We start from the raw sequence: 21,349 nt of genomic DNA on the forward strand, positions 1-21,349 counted from the left end.
GCGGCACATTAGCCTCTTCTGCGGCGTCGCTTCTGCGACATAACCTCCGCTTCTGCGGAATCAGCCGAGGACTCGACCCTCACACCTACGGACAACATATCCGCTTCTGCGACATCGCAGGTGCGAGCCACCATCCGCACCTGCGATATACCTCGCTTCTGCGCTCCATCACCTCGCACCTGCGCATCCGCATATGCGCCCAAATCTTCGCTTCTGCGGTCTTCCTCAGCCAGCACTATTTCCGCTCCTGCGACCCCTTCGTTGCTTCTGCGACTATCACAATTGCGCAAACCAACCGCAGGTGCGGTCACACCAGAACGAACAATAGCAACATGAAGTAAAATGATCTGAACCTCGGCCAAAACTCATCCGAGCCACTCGGGACCCCGTCCGAATATACCAACAAGTCCAATAACATAACACGGACCTACTCGAGGCCTCAAATCATGCATAACAACATCGAAATGACAAATTGCATCTCAAATCGAAATCTATGAACTTTGAACTTTTAAATTCAATAACTCGTGCTGAAACTTAGCAAATCAATCCAGAATGACTTTAGATTTTGTGCACAAGTCCCAAATAACATAACGTAGCTATTCCAATTTCCGGAATCACAATTCGAATCCGATATCAAAAATTTCACTCCCGGTCAAACTTTCCAAAATTTCAACTTTTGCCATTTCGAGCCAAATTCAACTACGGACCTCCGAATCACAATCCGGACGCGCTCCTAAGTCTGAAATCACCCAACGGAGCTAATGGAACAATCAAAACTCTATTCCGGGTTCAAATTCACAAAAAATCAAATTTGCGACTCTTTCAAATTTAAAGCTTCTAGCTGAGAATCATTCTTTTAAATCAATTCCGAATGATCTGAAAACCAAAACCGACGATTCACATAAGTTATATTACATCTTTGGAGCTACTCAAGCCCTCAAATAACCGAGCGAAATGTAAATACTCAAAATGATCGGTCGGGTCGTTACATTAGGGCCTCAAATTCCTCCCATAGATCCTTGAGTTTTGAAAAATAAACCAATACAGATGTAGTCCCCTGACTCAATGTTGCAAAGATTAAAAGTTCTTGAGTCGTCTACTTTATTGAATCTTTCAAACAGATCATCCCAAATGGCTTGAGTACTAGATGCATACATGATTTCACCTTTTAAATTCTTTGAAACTGAATTCATTATCCAAGATAAGACTATCGCATTAACCCTCTCCCGGTGATTCCATATAGTGTTTGAGAATTTCTCTTTCTTGCATGTTCCATATATCATACCTAGTTTGTTCCTACTCAATAATGCAACATGCATAGAATAATTCCATAGAGAGTAGTTCTCCATACCTGTCAATTGAAACAAAATTATTTGAATTCCACTCACATCAGTTAGCGACAGAAACAACGGATGATTATAATTAATTCCTGCAATCGGAGTTCTAGAAATCTGATTCGATCGATCTTCTACCGCTGGAGTTACAGTTGTTTGCCATAATTGCTCTCCAATTTATCCCATTTTTCACTCGATTCTTTCGAATTTGAGTAGAATTAACAGAAATGAAGACTGATTTACCAAGATCGACGAAAGCAAGCTATGAATTCAAGCTTGCTAGTTCTGATACCATATTATTAGTCAAGAACTCTTGATCAAGAAGAAGAAGTAGACAGTTAGAGAGAGGAGAAGAAGATGATAGAGAGAAGAAGAAAGAGCTTGTTTTCTTATTCAATCAACTGATCCCCCTTTCGTACACAAGGCTACTATTTACAACTTCTTATAACTAACTACCAGATTATACAACTAATAATACTTAATGCTTATGAAATGACTCTACTGCCCTTGTTTCATTTAACAGTTTTTCAGGTTTAAACTCAGGGGAACAAAACTGTGAGCTTCAAAAGCTTAGGTCAAAACAGATAATACCTTAATAATTGGGCGCGAACCATGATAATTTTCCTAACAATTTAACCAATGTATGAAAATCAATTTTGTTGAGGCTTCATTTGGTATTATTTAAATTAAGATGTCTGAATCAAAATATCTAATTGATTATTAAGACATGGTCTTTGAATTCGAACACTATTTATTTTATCTTTATTTTAAAACTAATAAAATTAGAATGGTATAAATAATAGTTAAATACTACATCATCAAAACATCAAGAAAATTTTAATTTAAACGATGATGTAAAAATTATTTTAATGAAGTCCTAAAAGTTATTGGCAATGGCGGTTGGCGGTGATGGTCGTTAAGATGGACGGTTGTGAGGTGGTAACTGATAGTTATTATGATTGATAGAGGTTACTTGCAATAGTATTGTGCGGTTGTGGATAGTAGATGGTGAAAGTAGCGAGAAGTGATGGTTGCGCGCTAGTTGAGGTAATTGATGATAGTGATATAATGGTGGTGACCAGTAGCGGAGCCACATGCATTCAAGGGGTGTCAACCGACACTCTTTCGTCGAAAAATTATATTGTTTAACTCGGTAATATTTTTAAAAATATGTATATATACTATATAATGACACCCCTTGACTTCTTGGTGAGTTTATTTCTTTATATTTTGACTCCACTTAATAAAAATTCTGGCTCCGCCACTGGTGGTACGACTCGGATGTGATGATGGAAGTGGCTTGTAGTGGTGGCAGTATGGTGTTGGTTGCATGGTGAAGATTGTTAGCGAAAATGGTTGTTAGTGTGGTGGCTGACAATGAAAGTGATTGTCAATGATTTCTGACGGTAGTAGATGGTTGAAGTGATTGGTAGCAACGGTCGAAAGCTGGAAGCTCATAGTGATGATTGTATGATCACATGAATCTTAGAGTGAACAATAGAGAAACGATTTTAAGAATATGAACAAAATGAAAATATGAGACGTATCAAAAACAAATGCATAGTTGTGAAAGTAAAAATAACAACATGTTAATGCACCTAATAAATTGACATATGAATAACTTAAATTTAGACCTTCCTATAATGGAAACAAAACGATCCTGAATTTCCCCTTTTTTTCTCCTCCTATATCATGACGCAAGGAAGCAACCCAACCTTCCAATTTCTCTTTCGTCGGCCGTATATTTCGTATTTAAGAATAAAGCTCGGATGTGCAACGTTTATACTCAACGATTATTTACTAATGTAGACCGAGCTTCAGTTTCTCAAGGAATTTAATTAATTGGTGATAATGCTATAAGATATTGAATACTTTAGAAATTTGGAATGGGACTGGACAAGGGGGAGTTAATGGCAAAAGAAGAAGAAGTTTGATACCATAAATCAAAACAGAAATTGAGTAAATTTAAAGATATTGTGAAGTTTAAGGACTAAAAAAAGATGAGCTTTAAGGAATATAAAGGACTATAATTATTTTTGCTTTCATAACCTTGTAACCAGTTTAAGTAGGCCATGAACAACTAATGCTAGTGCAATCTGTGCTGACATTTAAGGGCAAGGAACAATTCAAGCTGTTTGATAACGAAGATTAAAGAAATTAAAAGAAAATATAAGGATTGAATCTCATGGTAGGGACCATGACCATAGATCAAATCATACTAATAGGGCTGCATCGATGGATCTGTCACAAGAAATTTCGTTGATTAACCAAACCACTACTTGCGTGGAATATTAAAATTTTTAGAAGTAAACAAAAACGAAGAAGTCAAGATACCAAAAAAGAAAATTCACTAAGACGTCAAAATTTTAAAAAATAAACGCACAAATAAGAGGAAATTCAACATATACTATATATACTAAAAAGAGTCTGCATATCAAGAGAGTGTAATTTTCCTGTCAAGGGTGACACCCCTAAGGTCGTCATCGTGTCTCTCTCTTGGTTTGTCTTTTTTTAAAAAAATATTTCTCATTCGATGTCCGATACTCGTATTGGAGCCCGATAAAATTTGAATTCTTACCGAAAAATTATATTTCGTGGGATAAAGCGCTCACAACGAAGGTGACTTCATACTCGAAACTCATACCTAGAACCTATAATTAAGGATGAATGATATTTATAACTCCAACCCTTGTTGATTTTTCAAGTTTATTTTTAGAAGAGTTCTAAGTTGTATTATTCATAAGTTAAAATTTTTAAAAAACAAACAGTAGTATCGTAAGCATTGATTTTAACATAGAGAAAAATGTAAATAACAAGCTACAATAGTTAAGTATGCAAAAGACGTGAAAAATTTGTGGACGAGTTTAAACGAATTTTTCTTTTTTCCTTTTGTTTTTTTCTTTCTTTCACGGTAAAGTTTACCTTGTACACTTTGAGAAACAGGAGGTTCCCTTCCTATATAATTAGTACTGGATGTTTATTTCTCGTACTTTACTATTACTCTCCTTCTGTGCGTTTTTTTTTTTTTGGGGGGGGGGGGGGGGAGGGGGGAAGTGTAGGAGAGGGATTTTGGTCCCTTATTTGTTCATAAAGTTTGCTCTTTGTCCTCTTATTTAAGTACATTTAACCCTCAATTTACTAACATATTTGCTTTTGGTCCCTGCAACTATGGATATCCAATAATTTAGCAAATCATAGCTACTCAACTCTGTCACCATTATGTTCTATGTATGCAAAGGGTTGTATTGTACCGTTTGGTTTTTACTATTCTTCTCTTATCTTTTATGTATTTTTCTCTGTTAAGAAATCTTCTTTGTCAGTTACAATTTAAATGACATATTTTGTTTATCGAGAGTCAACTTGACTATATTTTGAAATTAAATTAGATTAGTTTAATTCAATATTTTAAAATCAAAATTTAAATATTCAAAAACTATACACTGCTAGAAATCTGATAAAATCCGACCGAGACCTACTGACCAACGTTGGTCGGTCAACAAAAGCGACCAAACAACCGTCCAAAGCGGACAAAAACTACCAAAAAACTATTTTATATTTTTTTAAAATTACATACCAATCGAAATCGGTCGGTATATTGGTCAAACATTTGACCGGAATGGTCAGACTTGCTTAGTGTCATGACCCCAAATTTCCTTTGTAGGAGGTCGTGATGGCACCTAGTATCTAAGACTAGGTAAGCCTATCAATGCGGAATATTCATAAATATCTGAAATAAATAAACTACCATTCAAATAATTACAACTCCCAAAACCCGGTAGAAATAAGTCACAAGCTTCTAAAAATTTATTCTCAATGTCTCTATGTATCAAGGTCTAAAAAAATGAGGAAGCAACATAAAAATGATAGAAGGAGACTTCGGAGTCTACAAGATATAACAATTAGCACGAAAAGGTCAAACAAACTTAAGATATATATATATATCTCAGATCAATGATGAAGAATATAATAAGATAAAATAATTTAATAAATGCGCAACAAAAATCTACACAGTTTTAAAAATATAATCTTTCATATTTAGCCCGTGTATACACTCGTCACCTTGTGTACACAACTTTCAACATATTTCAATAATCACATTCATATCAATTCTAGGGAAAATTTCCCCCACACAAGGTTAGACAAGTCACTTACCTCGACTTGCTCCAATTTAACCAAGTATATGCTTTTTTCTCGATTTTTCGATTCCGATCGGCTCGTATCTATTTATAATTAATTCGATACAGTCAACAAAATTTATAAAATCAATTCCATAAGAAAATACTATATTATTCAATAAAATACGAAATTAACTCAAAAATGGACGTCTCAGAATCCGGCAAAAGTTACAAAATATGAATGCCCATTCAACTACGAGTCCAACCATACCATTTTTACAAAAATCCGACATCAACTTGACCTCCAAATCTCAAATTCTCATTTTGAAATCCCTAGGCCCAAATCCTCTAATTTCACTTCAAAAACATGTAATCTATTTGAAATATTCAATGATAATCCAATATAATTGACTAACAATGATCACATGTGACTTACCTCAAGTTTTCCCGTGAATTCTCTTTGAAAAATCGCCCAAACCCGTGTTAAAAATGTCCAAATGACAAAAATATCGGAACTCCTCTGTTTTTGTAATCTGGTCAGTGCTTTCGCACCTGCAGTCCCGCATCTGCGGTGAAATACCGCATCTATGGAAATTGCTCAGCCCAGCTGCCTTCGCTTCTTCGAGCTTTGGACCGCATCTGCGCCTTCGCAGGTGCGGAAAATTCCATCGCACCTGCGGACCTGCCCGCATCTACGCCCTTCCTCTCGCTTCTACGCAACATGAGCCGCATCTGCGACTCCAACTGGGAAGCCCTTCGTCCGCTTTTATGAGCCACAGCTCGTTTGTGCGAGTCCGCACCTGCGGTCAGTCCCTCTGCAGGTGCGATGACACCAGAAGCTGCAAATTTCAGAATTTGCCTAAGTCCAAAAATTGATCCGATTTCGATCCGGATCGCACTCGGGGTACTTGGGACCCCGTCCGAAAATACCAACAATTCCTAAATCATCATACGAACTTAGTCGAGTTTTCAAATCACATCCAACAATACTAAAAACACGAATCACATATAGATTCAAGCCTAATAAATCTTAAAAATTTTTAACTTTTACATTCGATGTCGAAACCTATCAAATCAAGTTGATTGACCTCAAATTTTGTACACAAGTCATAAATGACATAACAGAGGTGTTAAAATTTGCAGAACTTGATTCCGACCCCGATATCAAAAAGTCAACTCCCCGGTCAAATTTCCAAGCTTAAATTCTCATTTTAGCAATTTCAAGCCTAATTTTACTACGGACTTCCAAATAAAATTTCGATCACGCTCCTAAGTCCAAAATCATCATACGAAACTGTTGGAATCATCAAAATTCTATTCCGGGGTCGTTTGTATATAATTCGACATCCGGTCACTATTTGAATTTTAAACTTTTAATTTTTTTTTAAAATTCCATATCTCGGGCAAGAGACCTCGGAATTTGATTCCGGGCATACGCTCAAGTCCCAAATCATGATACGGACCTACCGAAACTGTCAAAATACTGATCCGAGTTCGTTTGCTAAAAATATTGATCAAAGTTAACTCAGTTGAGTTTTAAAGCGCTAATTCATATTTTAATTTATTTTTTTTGCATAAAAACTTTTCGGAAAATTTTACGAACTGCGCAAGCAAGTCGAGTAATGATAAATAGTGCTTTTCGAGGTCTTAAAATATGAAATTAATTATTAAATTTAAAGATGACATTTTGGGTCATCACACTTAGTCAAAGCACTTTTTTTATTACCGACCAACATCGGTCGGTTAGGTGGATCCACATTTTTAAATTTTAATAATTATATTATTATTTAAAATATTTAATAAAATTTATAGTTGAAGTTACCGACCAAAGTCGGTCAGTTATTACATGAGAAGATTTTACCGACCAACTTTGGTCGGTAGCTGTAATTTCTGGAAAATAACAGACCAACTTCGGTCGGTTCATAGGTCAAACATGGTCAAACTTTTAAATCACATTAAAATATATTATCTAAATAATATAAATATAATCCAATAACACTTTTTTTTAATACAAATAATGAATGCACTAACATAGTGTCACGACTCAATTTTTCCTCCGTTGGGTATCGTGATAGCACCTAATCTTAGGGATTAGGTAAGCCTAACATTTACTGAATAGCAATAATAATTAAATAACATCTAATAATTTTTGAAATGAAAATCTCTATAAAATTTACAATTTCCAAAAATCGGTAGTACAAGTCATAAGCTCTATTGAGTTACTAGAAAGCCTATAAATACAATTGTTTTGAAATAGAGGTAAAATAGTGCAAGTACAAGATCAGAAGGTGACTCTGAAGCCTGCGAATGTAGCAACAAGTTTACCTTGAGTCTCCACAGCAAGATCTGTACTGCTAGCGATCGGTCAACTGACTCCACATTTACCTGATTCTGCACAAAAATATGCAGAAGTATAGTATGAGTATACCACATTCGGTACCCAGTAAGCATCAAGACTAACCTCAGTGGAGTAGTGACGAGTTACAATTAAGACACTCACTAGTCAAATAACATGTGCCATACTAAAATAATTAAAAATAAATAGTAGTGATAGCAACAATAATCCACTAGTGCTATAAACAGTAAGTCAGCAAGAACACCATAATTATTACTCAAACGAATAAGAAATACAAGAACAACCAATTAAACAAGTCTTTCACATATAATCTCTTCAATTAAATACCCTCAAAATATATTTCTTCAAATAAGTATCCTTCGAATATAGAACTCTTCCAAATAAATATCTCATATCATAATCATAAAATACGGTTCTCGACCCCCTGTCATATTCTCATGGCACCTCGTGCCCATATCTCTAATCACAATCGCACGAACAACTCTCATGCCAAATATTTCAATACATAATATCTGCATGATTAATTTATTTTCAATAAAAGAAGGTTACAATTTATTTTTTTTAAACCAAGTAAGAGAACAACAAAGAAATGAGCTTATTTTAGAAATAGTTTGAGTAAAGAAAAATGACATTTCAATTTAAATAAAACATCATATAATCTATTACTTCGGATGTAAAACTTATTAATTTAAAACATAATAGTAACTTCTTTTATTTAAAACAACTCAGTCATCAAAAAGCGGTAAAAACCCAGGAATATAAATCTTCAGAGTCTCGTACTAAAAAGCTCAAGCCAACACAATACAACAAGGAATGCAAACACATAGTCAAATCAAATAATACATCACGACAGATCACATGGATTGACCTATCACAGAAATACAAAATAACCAAAGACAAGTGCAACCATAGAGAGTTGTCAACAAAAGGGCACTCCCGAGATACCGTCTCGTAGTCTTAAACGAAAAAATAACATAACCAAAGGCAAGTGCAACCATAGAAAAATATCAACAAAAGGACACTCTCGAGATACCGTCTCGTAGTCCCAAATCATAAATAAATTTCAACAACAACAATGTCCCCAGGCCATCACAAGTCATCACAAATCAATCCCTGACATAACCCACCTTGTCTCGCCACGTGCGCAATAATAAAGTAAATGTTCGCCTTGTCTCGCCGCACACACACACACACACACACACACACACACACACACACACACACACACACACACACACACACACACACACATATATATATATATATATATATATATATATATATATATATATATATATATATATATATATATATATATATATAGAGAGAGTCTGACAAGGTGGGTTGCTCTGATGGTAAGCATCCTCCACTTCCAACCAAGAGGTTGTGAGTTCGAGTCACCCCAAGAGTAAGGTGGGGATTTCTTGGAGGGAAGGATGCCGAGGGTCATTTTGGAAACAGCCTCTCTACCCCAGGGTAGGGGTAAGGTCTGCGTACACACTACCCTCCCCAGACCCCACTAGTGGGATTATACTGGGTTGTTGTTGTTGTTGTTGTTGTATATATAGCCCGCCTTGTCACGCCGCATGTGCATAAATTAATAGTAATAATAGCACGGCAGAAACCTCGTGCAAACACCCAAATAAAACTTTCCAACAATATAGCGTGCCAATATCACATCTCATAAATTGTACCTCAAGTGCTCAAATATTACAACATATCACAGATTTGCACATCAAGTGCTCAAATATTATAATTTATTACAGATTGCACATCAGGTGCTCAAATATTATAATTTATCACAGATTGCACATCAAGTGCTCAAATATTACAACTCGCCACCAAATTCATCAATACATTATTTTCCATAATAAGGAGCCCATGTCTCGACCATAATGTGCACAAAATCTTAACAAATATATGCGGGAGTGAACAACTCAACAAAATAATATTTCACATAAAAATCAAGGTGGTAATCACACCAAATAATCATATAAAAATAAATCCAACAAAACAAGGATTTAGGCAAGACAATTAAAGGATTTAATAAGTGTCAATAATTACTAATTTAATACATAAGGGTGTCTAAGTATCTTAACCATTGTAATTTGCACATACAAACCAAGTATGTACTCGCCACCTCGCGTGCATGATTTTCAATTACACAAATTGTACATAATACTCAATGCCTAAGGGGAATTTTTCTCACTCAAGGTTAGGCAAGATACTTACCTTTTTGAAGTTATGTCAATATTCCAAAATCGCCTTCTTGCTTGAATTGACCTCCGGACAGCTCAAATCTATCCAAATTAATTGTATAACTTCACTAAAATTTATCGGAAATAATTCCGGATAATAAAACGTCAACTTAAAAATTTATTCTAAAAGGTCAACAAAAGTCAACGCGGGGACCGCCGCTCGGAACCCGACATAATTTTTACGAAATCTGAACACCCATTCCGATACGAGTTCAACCATACCAATTTTATCAAATTCCAACAACAAATCGTCCTCCAAATCTTGAATTTTCGTTTTTGGAAGATTTTTAAAAAAATCTTGATTTCTTCCATTTAAATCCGAATTAAACGATGAATATAATCATAGATTCATGAAATATAATTACTTTAGGATATATAACACTTACCCCAGTCGAAGTCATGAAGAAATCCTCAAAATCGCCCAACACCTGAGCTCCAAAAATCCCAATCGAAAATGAAGAAATGATAAATTTTCGATCCTTAAGTTTTTGCCCAGGTTTGCATTTGCGGACAAAAATTTCGCATTTGCGAATGAACAGTACCCCTCATGAACAGTGTTCGCAATTGCGACAAATTGTTCGCAATTGCGAGTGAACTGTGTTTTCGTAATTGCGAATGAACAGTACCTCGCCAGAAATCAATAAACTTAAACTTCTCTGAAATGATCAGAAACCACCTTGAAACTCATCCGTAACCTCCCGGACACAAATCATATATGAATTTCAATCATAAAACATGATACGGACCTGATCGCGAACTCAAAACACTGAAAAGAGGTCGTCTTGATCCGATATTGACCATGGCCAAACTCCCAAATTTCTTAACTTTACTAGTCTCTCAACCAATGATCCAAAAATACACCCAAGCCCCTTGGGACCCGTCAAATCATACCAGCAAGTCCTAAAATATCATACGAACTTAGTCGAAACTTCAAATTACATTGAACAATTCTAGAACCATGAATCATACCCCAATTCAAGCTTAATGAAACTAAGAAATTCCAACTTCTACATTCAATGCCGAAACCTAGCAAATCACGTTCGATTGACCTCAAATTTTGCACACATGTCATAATGACATAACGGACCTATACAAATTTTCAGAACTGGATTCTGACCCCGATATCAAAAAGTCAACTCCCCGATCAAACTTCTCAAAAATTCCATTTTTGCCATTTCAAGCCAAATTCCACTACGGACTTCCAAATAATTTTCCGGACACACTCTTAAGTCCAAGATCAGCATATGAAGCTATTGGAATCATCAATACTCTATTCCGGGATAGTTTACTCAAAAGTCCAACTCCGGTCAACTCTTTTTATTTAAGCCTCAGAAATAAGGATTGTTCTTCCAATTTAATTCTGAACCTTCCAAAAACTAAACTCGATCGCACATGCAAGTCATAATACGTATTACGAAGTTGCTCGGGATATTAAGTCGCTGAACAGGGCATAAATTCTTAAAACGATAAGTCGGGTCATTACACATATACTATAACAAGCTATATACAGTTAAATGATACAATGAATATATATATATATATATATATATATATATATATATATATATATATATATATATATATATATATATATATATATATATATATATAAGAATGGACCTAGGGCCACAAGGTCGGGTTTTTTTGGGGATAGACTTGTGAAGAAGAAATAATCTAATTAGTATATATAATTGATCATCATCAAATATATCAATTTATAAATTGATTAATCTACTAATAACTTACTTAGATGCATTGATGAATATTAAAAATAAAATGTCTCGACCTATATCGATTAATCTATGTCATGTATTATTAGTTATGAATGAACAAAATATAGAACAATACTAAACTTCTTTGACATGTATATATGTATCAAGAATTAAATAAACGAAAGAAGCTATTAGCATGAAGTAAACAAGTTAATATAACAATTGACTAAAAATATATAAAATAGAGTAATATTGGTTTACCAATTCATCAATCGATCAAGTTTTCATGCGTAGTAATATATGTGATTGATCATCAATTACAATATATTGTGTGTGTGTGTGTGTGTGTGTGTGTGTGTGAAATGACTCATATATTTAATTATAACTTAGAAAATTAACTTAGATAGATGAATACAAAAGGTAAAATGGGTAGCTTTGCGTATATTCCAGTTGGTGAGAGGCCATTAGCTACAGATGTTCAGACTTCGGCTAATCAGTTCGTGAGGTTAGATGTTTCGAAACCCAGTCGGGTTCTAGCTTACACAGTCGCTCGATCTTCTTTATATGAGTGCATCAGAGAGAGGCAGTATGATGATCTTCATTTATTTGTCCTTAAGGACACGGTGCGGCACAGTGATGCCAAACAGGTTGTTGTGGGGGAAGATGGAGTTCTGCGAATGCAGGGTCTTATTTGTATGCCTAATGTGGATGGTCTTCGTGAATTAATTCTTGAAGAGGCACGCAGTTTCAGGTATTCTATTCATCCAAGTACCGCTAAAATATATCAAGATTTGCGGCAATATTATTGGTAGAGGAGAATGAAAAAGGATATAGCTGCATATGTAGCTCGGTGTCTGAATTGTTAGCAAGTTAAGTGCGAGCATCAGAGACCTGGTGGTTTCCTTCAGAAGTTAGAAATTCCTGAGTGAAAGTGGGAGCGTATCATTATAGATTTTTTTGTTGGGCTCCCACGGACTTAGAGAAAATTTGACGCAATTTGGGTCATTGTGGATAGGTTAACCAAATCATCACATTTCATTCTAGTGGCAGTTACCTATTCTTCAGAAAGGTTAGCTGAAATTTACATTCGTGAGATTGTCTGCCTACACGGTGTGCCCGTGTCTATTATTTCAGATCGAGGTACGCAATTTACCTCACATTTTTGGAGGGCTGTACAGCGTGATTTAGGCACGCGGGTTGAGTTAAGTACATCATTTCATCCACAGACAGACGGACAGTCAGAGCGCACCATTCAGATATTGGAAGATATGCTTCGCACTTGTGTTATAGATTTTGGAGGTTCTTGGGATCATTTCTTGCCACTTGCGGAGTTTGCTTATAATAATAGCTACCAGTCGAGCATTCAAATGGCTCCATATGAGGCATTATACGGAAGGCAATGTCGTTCGCCAGTTGGCTGGTTTGAACCGGGAGAGGCTCGGTTATTGGGTACCGATTTGGTACAAGATACCTTGGATAAGGCCAAGATTATTCAGGATCGACTTCGCACAGCTCAGTCTAGGAAAAAGAGTTATGCCGACCGTAAAGTTCGTGATATTTCATTCATGGTTGGAGAAAGAATATTGCTCCGGGTTTCACCTATGAAAGGTGTAATGAGGTTCGGAAGGAAGGGCTAGTTGAGCCCTAGGTATATCGGACCCTTTGAAATTGTTGACGGTCTCGGTAGGTCCGTATTAAATTATGGGACTTGGGCGTATGCCCGGAATCGAATTCAGAGGTCGCTAGCTTGAGTTATGTATTTTTGATGAAAATTAAAAGTTTGGAAATTATTTATTTTTAAGAATTGATTGATATTTGGCATTATTAGTATCGGGTCCGTATTTTGGTTCCGGAGCCCGGTACAGGTAAATTATGATATTTAAGACCTGTCTGTGAAATTTGGTGAGAAACGGAGTTGATTTGATGTGATTCAGATGTCCAGTTGAGAAAATAGAAATTTTAAAGTGTTCTTGAGAATTTCATTTGATTTGGTGCTACATTCGTAGTTCTAGGTGTTATTTTGGCGATTTGATTATGCGAGCAGGTCCGTATGATGTTTTTGAACTTGTGTGCATGTTTCGTTTGGAGCCCCGAGGGCTCGGGTGAGTTTCGGATAGGCCACGGGATGTTTTGGACTTTGGAAATCTGATTTTTTTCTGTAGAGTCTGGGTTCTGGCATGTCCTTCTTCGCGTTTGCGAAGGTCCTCTCGCGAACGCGAAGAGTAAACTAATGAGGCAGGGATTTCTTCTTCGCGAACATGAAGGCTTGGTCATGAACGCGAAGCGATTGGGGCGTTACCCTTCGCGAACGCGACAAGCCAATGGCGAACGCGTAGTGTTAGGCACTAGGGAGGGGGAGTCAGCCTTTTCTTCATCGCGAACGTGAACACTTTCTCGCGAACGCGAAGACCAGGGAAGGGTAGCTTACGTGAACGCAAGCACTGTCTCGCGAACGCGAAGGCTTGGCAGCCTATACTCTTCGCGAACATGACAGTGCTCTCGCGAACGTGATGAACACTATCGCCCAACACTTAACAGAATCCAAACACGGAATTTAGCCAAAAATTTATTTTTCTCAAAAACCAAACGGTGTGAGGCGATTTTTCAAGAGTCGTTTCTTCCCCAAAGTGTTAGTAAGTGATTTTAAACCATTTTATTTCAATTACCCATTACATTTCTTAAAATTTCAACCTAAAATCTAGAGTTTTGATGGTAGAATTAGGGGTAGGGATTTCGGGAATTTGGGGATTTAGACCTCAATTTGAGGTCGGATTCCAAAATCAATTATATATTCGGGCTCGGGGATGAATAAGTAAATGGATTTTGGTCCGAACCTCGGGTTTTGACCAAGCAGGCCCGGGGTCGATTTTTTGACTTTTTGGAGAAAAATTTGGGAAATTTAATTTATGCAATATAATTGATTCCTTTAGCAATATTTGATATTATTGAATCAATTTTGAATAGATACGAGTGGTTTGGAGGTGAATTCCAAAGAAAAAGCTGTGATTGACAATTAAGTGGCCTTCGGAGCGAGGTAAGTGTTGTGTCTAACCCTGACTTGAGGGAATTAGGAACCTTAGATTACTTGCTAAGTGAAATCCATGTGAGCGGCGTATATGTGAGGTGACGAGTACTTATGCGCCGCCAATTTTCCTGTTTTTCATGTTTCTCTATTTTTCTTATATTGTCTCATTCCTATGCCTAATTGCTACGTGTTATACTAGTGTTGTTCAATTTATCGTTCTTATCATGTTTACAGATTTTCTGGTGACAAATGAGTTTTTATTTCAAAGTTGAGATTGATATTATGGAACCAAATATTAAAGTAAGGTTTGTACTTGTTATTCTATCTCCCTGTAGTTATTTATGCATTGCATTATGGTAAGGGAGAATGTTAATGCACGAAGGGTAATGCCGTGCCATATTGTGAGTATTAATGCACGAAGGGTGATGTCGTGCCATATTGTGAGTGTTAATGTATGAAGGGTGATGTCGTGCCATGATATGAGAGTTAATGCACGAAGGGTGATGCCGTGCATTTTTCCTTACTGTATTCACTATTCCTGTTGATTTATGGTATATTGACTGCTCCAGTGATCATTCTGTTGTAGTTCTTTATCTTGTATTCCCCTCGGTATGTTCCCCTCCCGACATTTCCTATTTAGTTCTTTATTTCTGTTATTTGTATATATACTGTTAAATTGTAAAGTTTGATTCGTAGGTGCCTTGCCTTAGCCTCGTCACTACTTCGTCGAGGTTAGGCTTGACACTTACCAGTACATGGGGTCGGTTGTACTGATACTGCACTCTGCACTTTCTGTGCAGATTTTGATACCGGATCGGGTTGATCGAGATTTTGCTATTGGTCCGTTGTCCGGAGATTCAAGGTAGATCTGTCGGCGTTCACAGACCTTGAAGTTCCCGTCTATCTTTTCTGTTCTACTGTTTCTTTCATTCAGACAGTTGTATTTCTTTCAGACTATTACTTGTAGTAAATTCTAGAATGCTTGTGAATTGTGACTCTAGATCCGTGTGGTAGTAATTAATACAGTTTTATGATATTTCGTACTTATTATACTTTATCTTAGTTAATTATTGTTAATTACTGAATGAGAATAAGGAATTGATTTAATGATTCTCTAACGTTGGCTTGCCTAGCAAGTGAAATGTTAGGCGCTATTACGGTCCCGTCGATGGGAAATTTCGGGTCGTGACAGTTGGTATTAGAGCCCTAGGTTGCCTAGGTCTCACGATTCCCGAGCAAGCTTAGTAGAGTCTGGAGGATCGGTACGGAGACGTCTGTGCTTATCTTCCAGAGGCTATGAAGTTTAGGAACAAGTCTCACTTTTATTCTTCTCTGTCCTGCGGTTTTGCTTTCTCAATACTGATTGAACTCTTCTACTCTTATTCTCTCGCAGATGGAGAGAACATGCACTGCTTCCTCAGCTGAGCAGCAGCCAGAGCCTCCAGTGACAGCTCCTACGTGGGGCAGAGGTCGAGGCCGAGGCCGTGCCAGAGGCCGAGGCAGGGGCAGGGCTCAGCCTAGGGCCCGAGCACCAGCCCCAGCAGTGGAGCCTCAGAGAGAGCTTGACAAGGAGGTTCCAGCCTAGACTGTTCCTGCTGGACCAGCTCAGGTTCCGGAGGGGTTCATTGCTACCCTAGTACTTCAAGACGCTTTGGTACGTTTGGTGGGCCTTATGGAGAGTGTGGCCCAGACTGGTGCATTTCCCATGGCACCAGCAGTCTCTCAAGATGGAAAAGGAGCCTAGACTTCCAGCACTCCCGCTCCGGAGCAGATATCTCCCCAGTATCAGGCTCCAGCAGCTCAGCCAGTTGGATTAGTTCAACCGGTTATTGCGACACAGGTCGGAGATGGGCCAGCTATGTCTTCTGAGGCTTTATGGAGATTGGACAGGTTTACCAAGCTCTTTCCTGTTTACTTCAGTGGTGCTCCTTCAGAGGATCCCCAGGAGTATCTTGACAGCTGTCACGAGGTTCTTTGGAACATGGGTATAGTGGAGACCAATAGGGTCGATTTTGCTGCATTTCAGATAACTGGTTTAGCCAAGAAATGGTAGAGAGATTACTTGTTGACCAGACCAGCTGGATCGCCTGCTCTTACTTGGGACCAATTCTCTCAGCTCTTCATAGAGAAGTTTCTGTCTATCACATTGAGAGAGGCGTGTCGCCGTCAGTTTGAGCGTCTCCAGCAGGGCAGTATGACTGTTACTCAGTATGAGACCCATTTTGTGGATTTGGCCCGTCATGCCATTCTTCTGCTTCCCACCGAGAGAGAGAGGGTGAGGAGGTTTATTGATGGACTTGCTCAACCTATCAGATTGCAGATGGCTAAGGAGACATGGAGTGAGATTTCTTTTCAGGCGGCTGCTAATGTCGCCAGACGAGTCGAAATGGTTCTTACTCAGGGAGGTCAGGGGTTTGACAAAGAGACCTCGTCATTCCGGTGAGTTCGGCAGTGCCTCACCTAGAGGCAGGAGTACTTTTGGTAGAGGCCATCCTCCCAGGCCATTTCATTTAGCGCTTCAAGCATCCCACGGTGCCTCAGGTGGTCGTGGCCCTCAGATGCATTATTCCGACCAGCTAGCCTACAGTGCACCACCAGCTCCTATTAGTGCACCTCCACTCCAGAGTTATCAGGGTGGTTATTCAGGTCGACAGGATCAGTAGTCAAAGCAGCCGAGGTTATGTTATACTTGTGGTGATCTGAGGCACATTGCTTAGATTTTGCCCTCGGGCAATGGGCAGCTCACAGCATCAGAGTTCTCGTGCCATTGTTCCGGCACCAGTTGCTACACCACCTGCTTAGCCAGCCAAAGGCAGGGGTCAAGCAGCCAGAGGTAGAGGCCAAACTGTTAGAGGTGGAGGTCAGGTTGTTAGAGGTGGAAACCAGTCAGTTAGAGGCCATCCCAGGGACGTAGTTCAGGGTGGTGGGGCCCAACCCCAGTGTTATGCTTTCCCAGCCAGGCCTGAGGTTGAGTCATCTAATGCTGTTATCACAGGTACTGTTTCAGTTTGCAGTAGAGATGCTTCAGTTCTATTTGATCCGGGATCTACTTATTCCTATGTGTCATCCTATTTTGCTTCCATTTGGTTGTGCCCTATGATTCTTTGAGTGCTCCTGTGTATGTGTCCACACCGGTGGGAGATGTTATTATTGTAGATCGTGTTTATCGTTCGTGTGTGGTCACCATTAGGAGTCTTGAGACTCGTGTAGATCTTCTACTTCTCGACATGGTTGATTTTGATGTCATACTGGGTATGGATTGGCTATCACCTTATCATGCTATATTAGATTGTCACGCCAAGACAGTGGCCTCAGCCTTGCAGGGGTTGCCTCGATTAGAGTGGAGAGGGAATCTTGGCCATTCTGCCATGAGGGTTATCTCTTAAGTGAAGGCTCGTCATATGATCGAGAATGGGTGTCTAGCTTATTTGGCTTATGTCCGCAATTCTAGTATGGAGGTTCCTTCCATGGATTCCATGCTGATTGTTCGTGAGTTTCCAGAGGTGTTTACTGTAGACCTACCGGGGATGCCACTCGACAGGGATATTGATTTCTGCATTGATTTGGCTCCGGGCGCTCAGCCTATTTCCATTCCGCCATATCGTATGGCCCCGCCAGAGTTGAAAGAATTGAAGGAGCAGTTGCAAGATTTGCTTGATAAGGGCTTCATTAGACCTAGTGTCTCGCCCTGGGGTACACCTATGTTGTTTGTGAAGAAGAAAGATGGATCAATGAGGATGTGTATAGATTATCGGCAGTTGAACAAAGTCACCATCAAGAACAAATATCCATTGCCGAGGATTGATGATTTATTTGAACAGCTTCAAGGTGCCAAGGTGTTTTCAAAGATTGATTTGAGATCTGGCTACCATCAATTGAGGATTAGAGCATCCGATGTTCCTAAGACAGCTTTTCAGACTCGGTATGGGCATTATGAGTTTCTAGTGATGTCATTTGGGCTGACAAATGCCCCAGCAGCATTCATGGATTTGATGAACTGGGGGTTCAAACCCTAGTTGGATTCCTTTTTGGTTGTGTTTATTGATGATATCTTGATCTACTCCCACAGTCGAGAGGAGTATGAGCAGCACCTGCGGATCATTCTTCAGACTCTGAAAGACATCCAGTTATATGCTAAGTTCTCAAAATGTGAGTTTTGTTTGAGTTCAGTTGCTTTCTTGGGTCACGTTATATCAGCAGAGGGTATTCAGGTGGATCCTAAGAAGATTTAGGCAGTTCAGAACTGGCCTAGACCCACATCAGCTACATAGATCCATAGTTTCCTGGGTTTGGAAGGCTATTACCGTCGATTTATGGAGGGGTTTTCATCCATAGCAGCCCCGTTGACCAGATTGACCCAGAAGGGTGACCCGTTCAGGTGGTCAGACGAGTGTGAAGCGAACTTTTAGAAGCTCAAGACTGCTTTGACCACGGCACCGGTATTAGTGTTACCCACAGGTTTAGGATGTTATACAGTATATTGTGATGCATCTCATATTGGTCTGGGTGCGGTATTGATGCAGGGTGGCAAGGTTATTGTATATGCTTCACGGCAGCTAAAGATTCACGAGAAAAATTACCATGTTCATGATCTAGAGCTGGCAGCCATTGTTCACGCGCTGAAGATTTGGAGGCACTATCTTTATGGTGTGCCATGTGAGGTATTCACCGATCATCGGAGCTTGCAATATTTGTTCAAGCAAAAGGAACTCAATTTGAGGTAAAGGAGGTGGCTGGAGCTATTGAAAGACTATGATATCACCATATTGTATCATCCCGGGAAGGCCAATGTGGTGGCCGATGCTTTGAGTAGAAAGTCAGTGAGTATGGGTAGCCTTGCATATATACCAGTTGGTGAGAGACCGCTTGCATTGGATGTTCAGGCCTTGGCCAACCAGTTCATGAGGTTAGATATTTCTGAGCCCATCCGTGTTCTTGCTTGTACAGTTGCTCGGTCTTCTTTGTTTGAGCGCATCAGAGATCGGCAGGATGACAATCCTCATTTACTACGGCACGGTGGTGCCAAGCACGTTACTGTTGGAGATGATGGAGTTTTGAGGATGCATGGTCGTATTTGTGTGCCTAATGTGGATGGGCTTTGTGAGTTGATCCTTGAGGAGGCTCACAGTTCTCGGTATTTTATTCACCCGATCGCTGCCAAGATGTACCAGGACCTGCGGCAGCATTATTGGTGGAGGAGGATGAAGAAAGACATAGTTTCCTATATAGCTCGGTGCCTAAATTGCCAGTAGGTAAAGTGTGAGCATCAGAGACCTGGTGGTTTACTTCAATGTTTAGAGATTCCTGAGTGGAAGTGGGAGCGTATCACTATGGATTTTGTTGTTGGACTCCCACGAACTCAGAGGAAGTTCGATGCAGTTTGGGTCATTGTGGATAGGCTGACTAAGTTTGCGCACTTTATTCCTATGGCAGTTACCTATTCCTCGGAGCGATTAGCAGAGATTTATATTCGTGAGATCGTCCGTCTTCACGGGGTGCCCGTGTCTATCATTTTTGATCGAGGTACACAGTTTACCTCGCACTGTTGGAGGGCAATTCAGCGTGAGTTGGGTACGCGGGTTGAGTTGAGCACAACATTTCATCCTCAGACGGACGGGCAGTGCGAGCGTACTATGCAGATATGCTCCGCACTTGTGTTATAGACTTCGTAGAATCATGGGATCAGTTCTTTCCCCTTGCAGAGTTTGCCTACAATAACAGCTACCAGTCGAGCATTCAGATGGATCCCTATGAGGCATTATATGGTAGGCGGTGTCGGTTGACAGTTGGGTGGTTCGAACCGGGAGAGGCTCGGTTGTTGGGCACAGACTTAGTACAAGATGCCTTGGATAAGGTCAAGATTATTCAGGATAGTCTTCGCACATCTCAGTCCAGGCAGAAGAGTTATGCCGAGCGTAGAGTTTGTGATGTTATCATGGTCGGAGAGAGAGTGTTACTTCGGGTATCACCCATGAAGGGTGTAATGAGGTTCGGAAAGAAGTGCAAGTTGAGCCCTAGGTATATCGGACCTTTTGAGATTCTAGAGAGAGTGGGAGATGTGGCTTATAGGCTTGCGTTTCCACCTAGTTTAGCAGATGTTCATCCGATATTCCATGTGTCCATGCTACAAAGGTATCACGGCGATCCGTCCCATATGTTAAATTTTAGCTCTGTCCAGTTGCACAAGGATTTGATTTACGAGGAGGAGTCAGTGGCAATTCTAGCCCGGCAAGTTTGCCAGTTGAGATCAAAGAGTTACTCTTCAATTCGAGTGCAGTGGAGAGGTCAGCCTATTGAGGTAGCTACTTGGGAGTCCGAGTCAAACATGCGGAGTAGATAGAACCTTTTCACCAGCCCAGGTACCTTTCTATGTCCGTTTGAGGACGAACGATTGTTTTAGAGGTGGAGAATCTGATGACCCAAAAGGTCATCTTCTGTTTTAGAACTCGAATCTACACTCTTAAAACTTAAAAATCTCATTTTTACCCTCCTTGATTTACGTGCGCAGTCCGGGCATGTTTCCGAAAAGCTTTTATGTTGAAAACTAAT

The sequence above is a fragment of the Nicotiana tabacum genome, chromosome 13 (assembly GCF_000715075.1).
Source record: "Nicotiana tabacum cultivar K326 chromosome 13, ASM71507v2, whole genome shotgun sequence".
NCBI lineage: Eukaryota > Viridiplantae > Streptophyta > Magnoliopsida > Solanales > Solanaceae > Nicotiana > Nicotiana tabacum.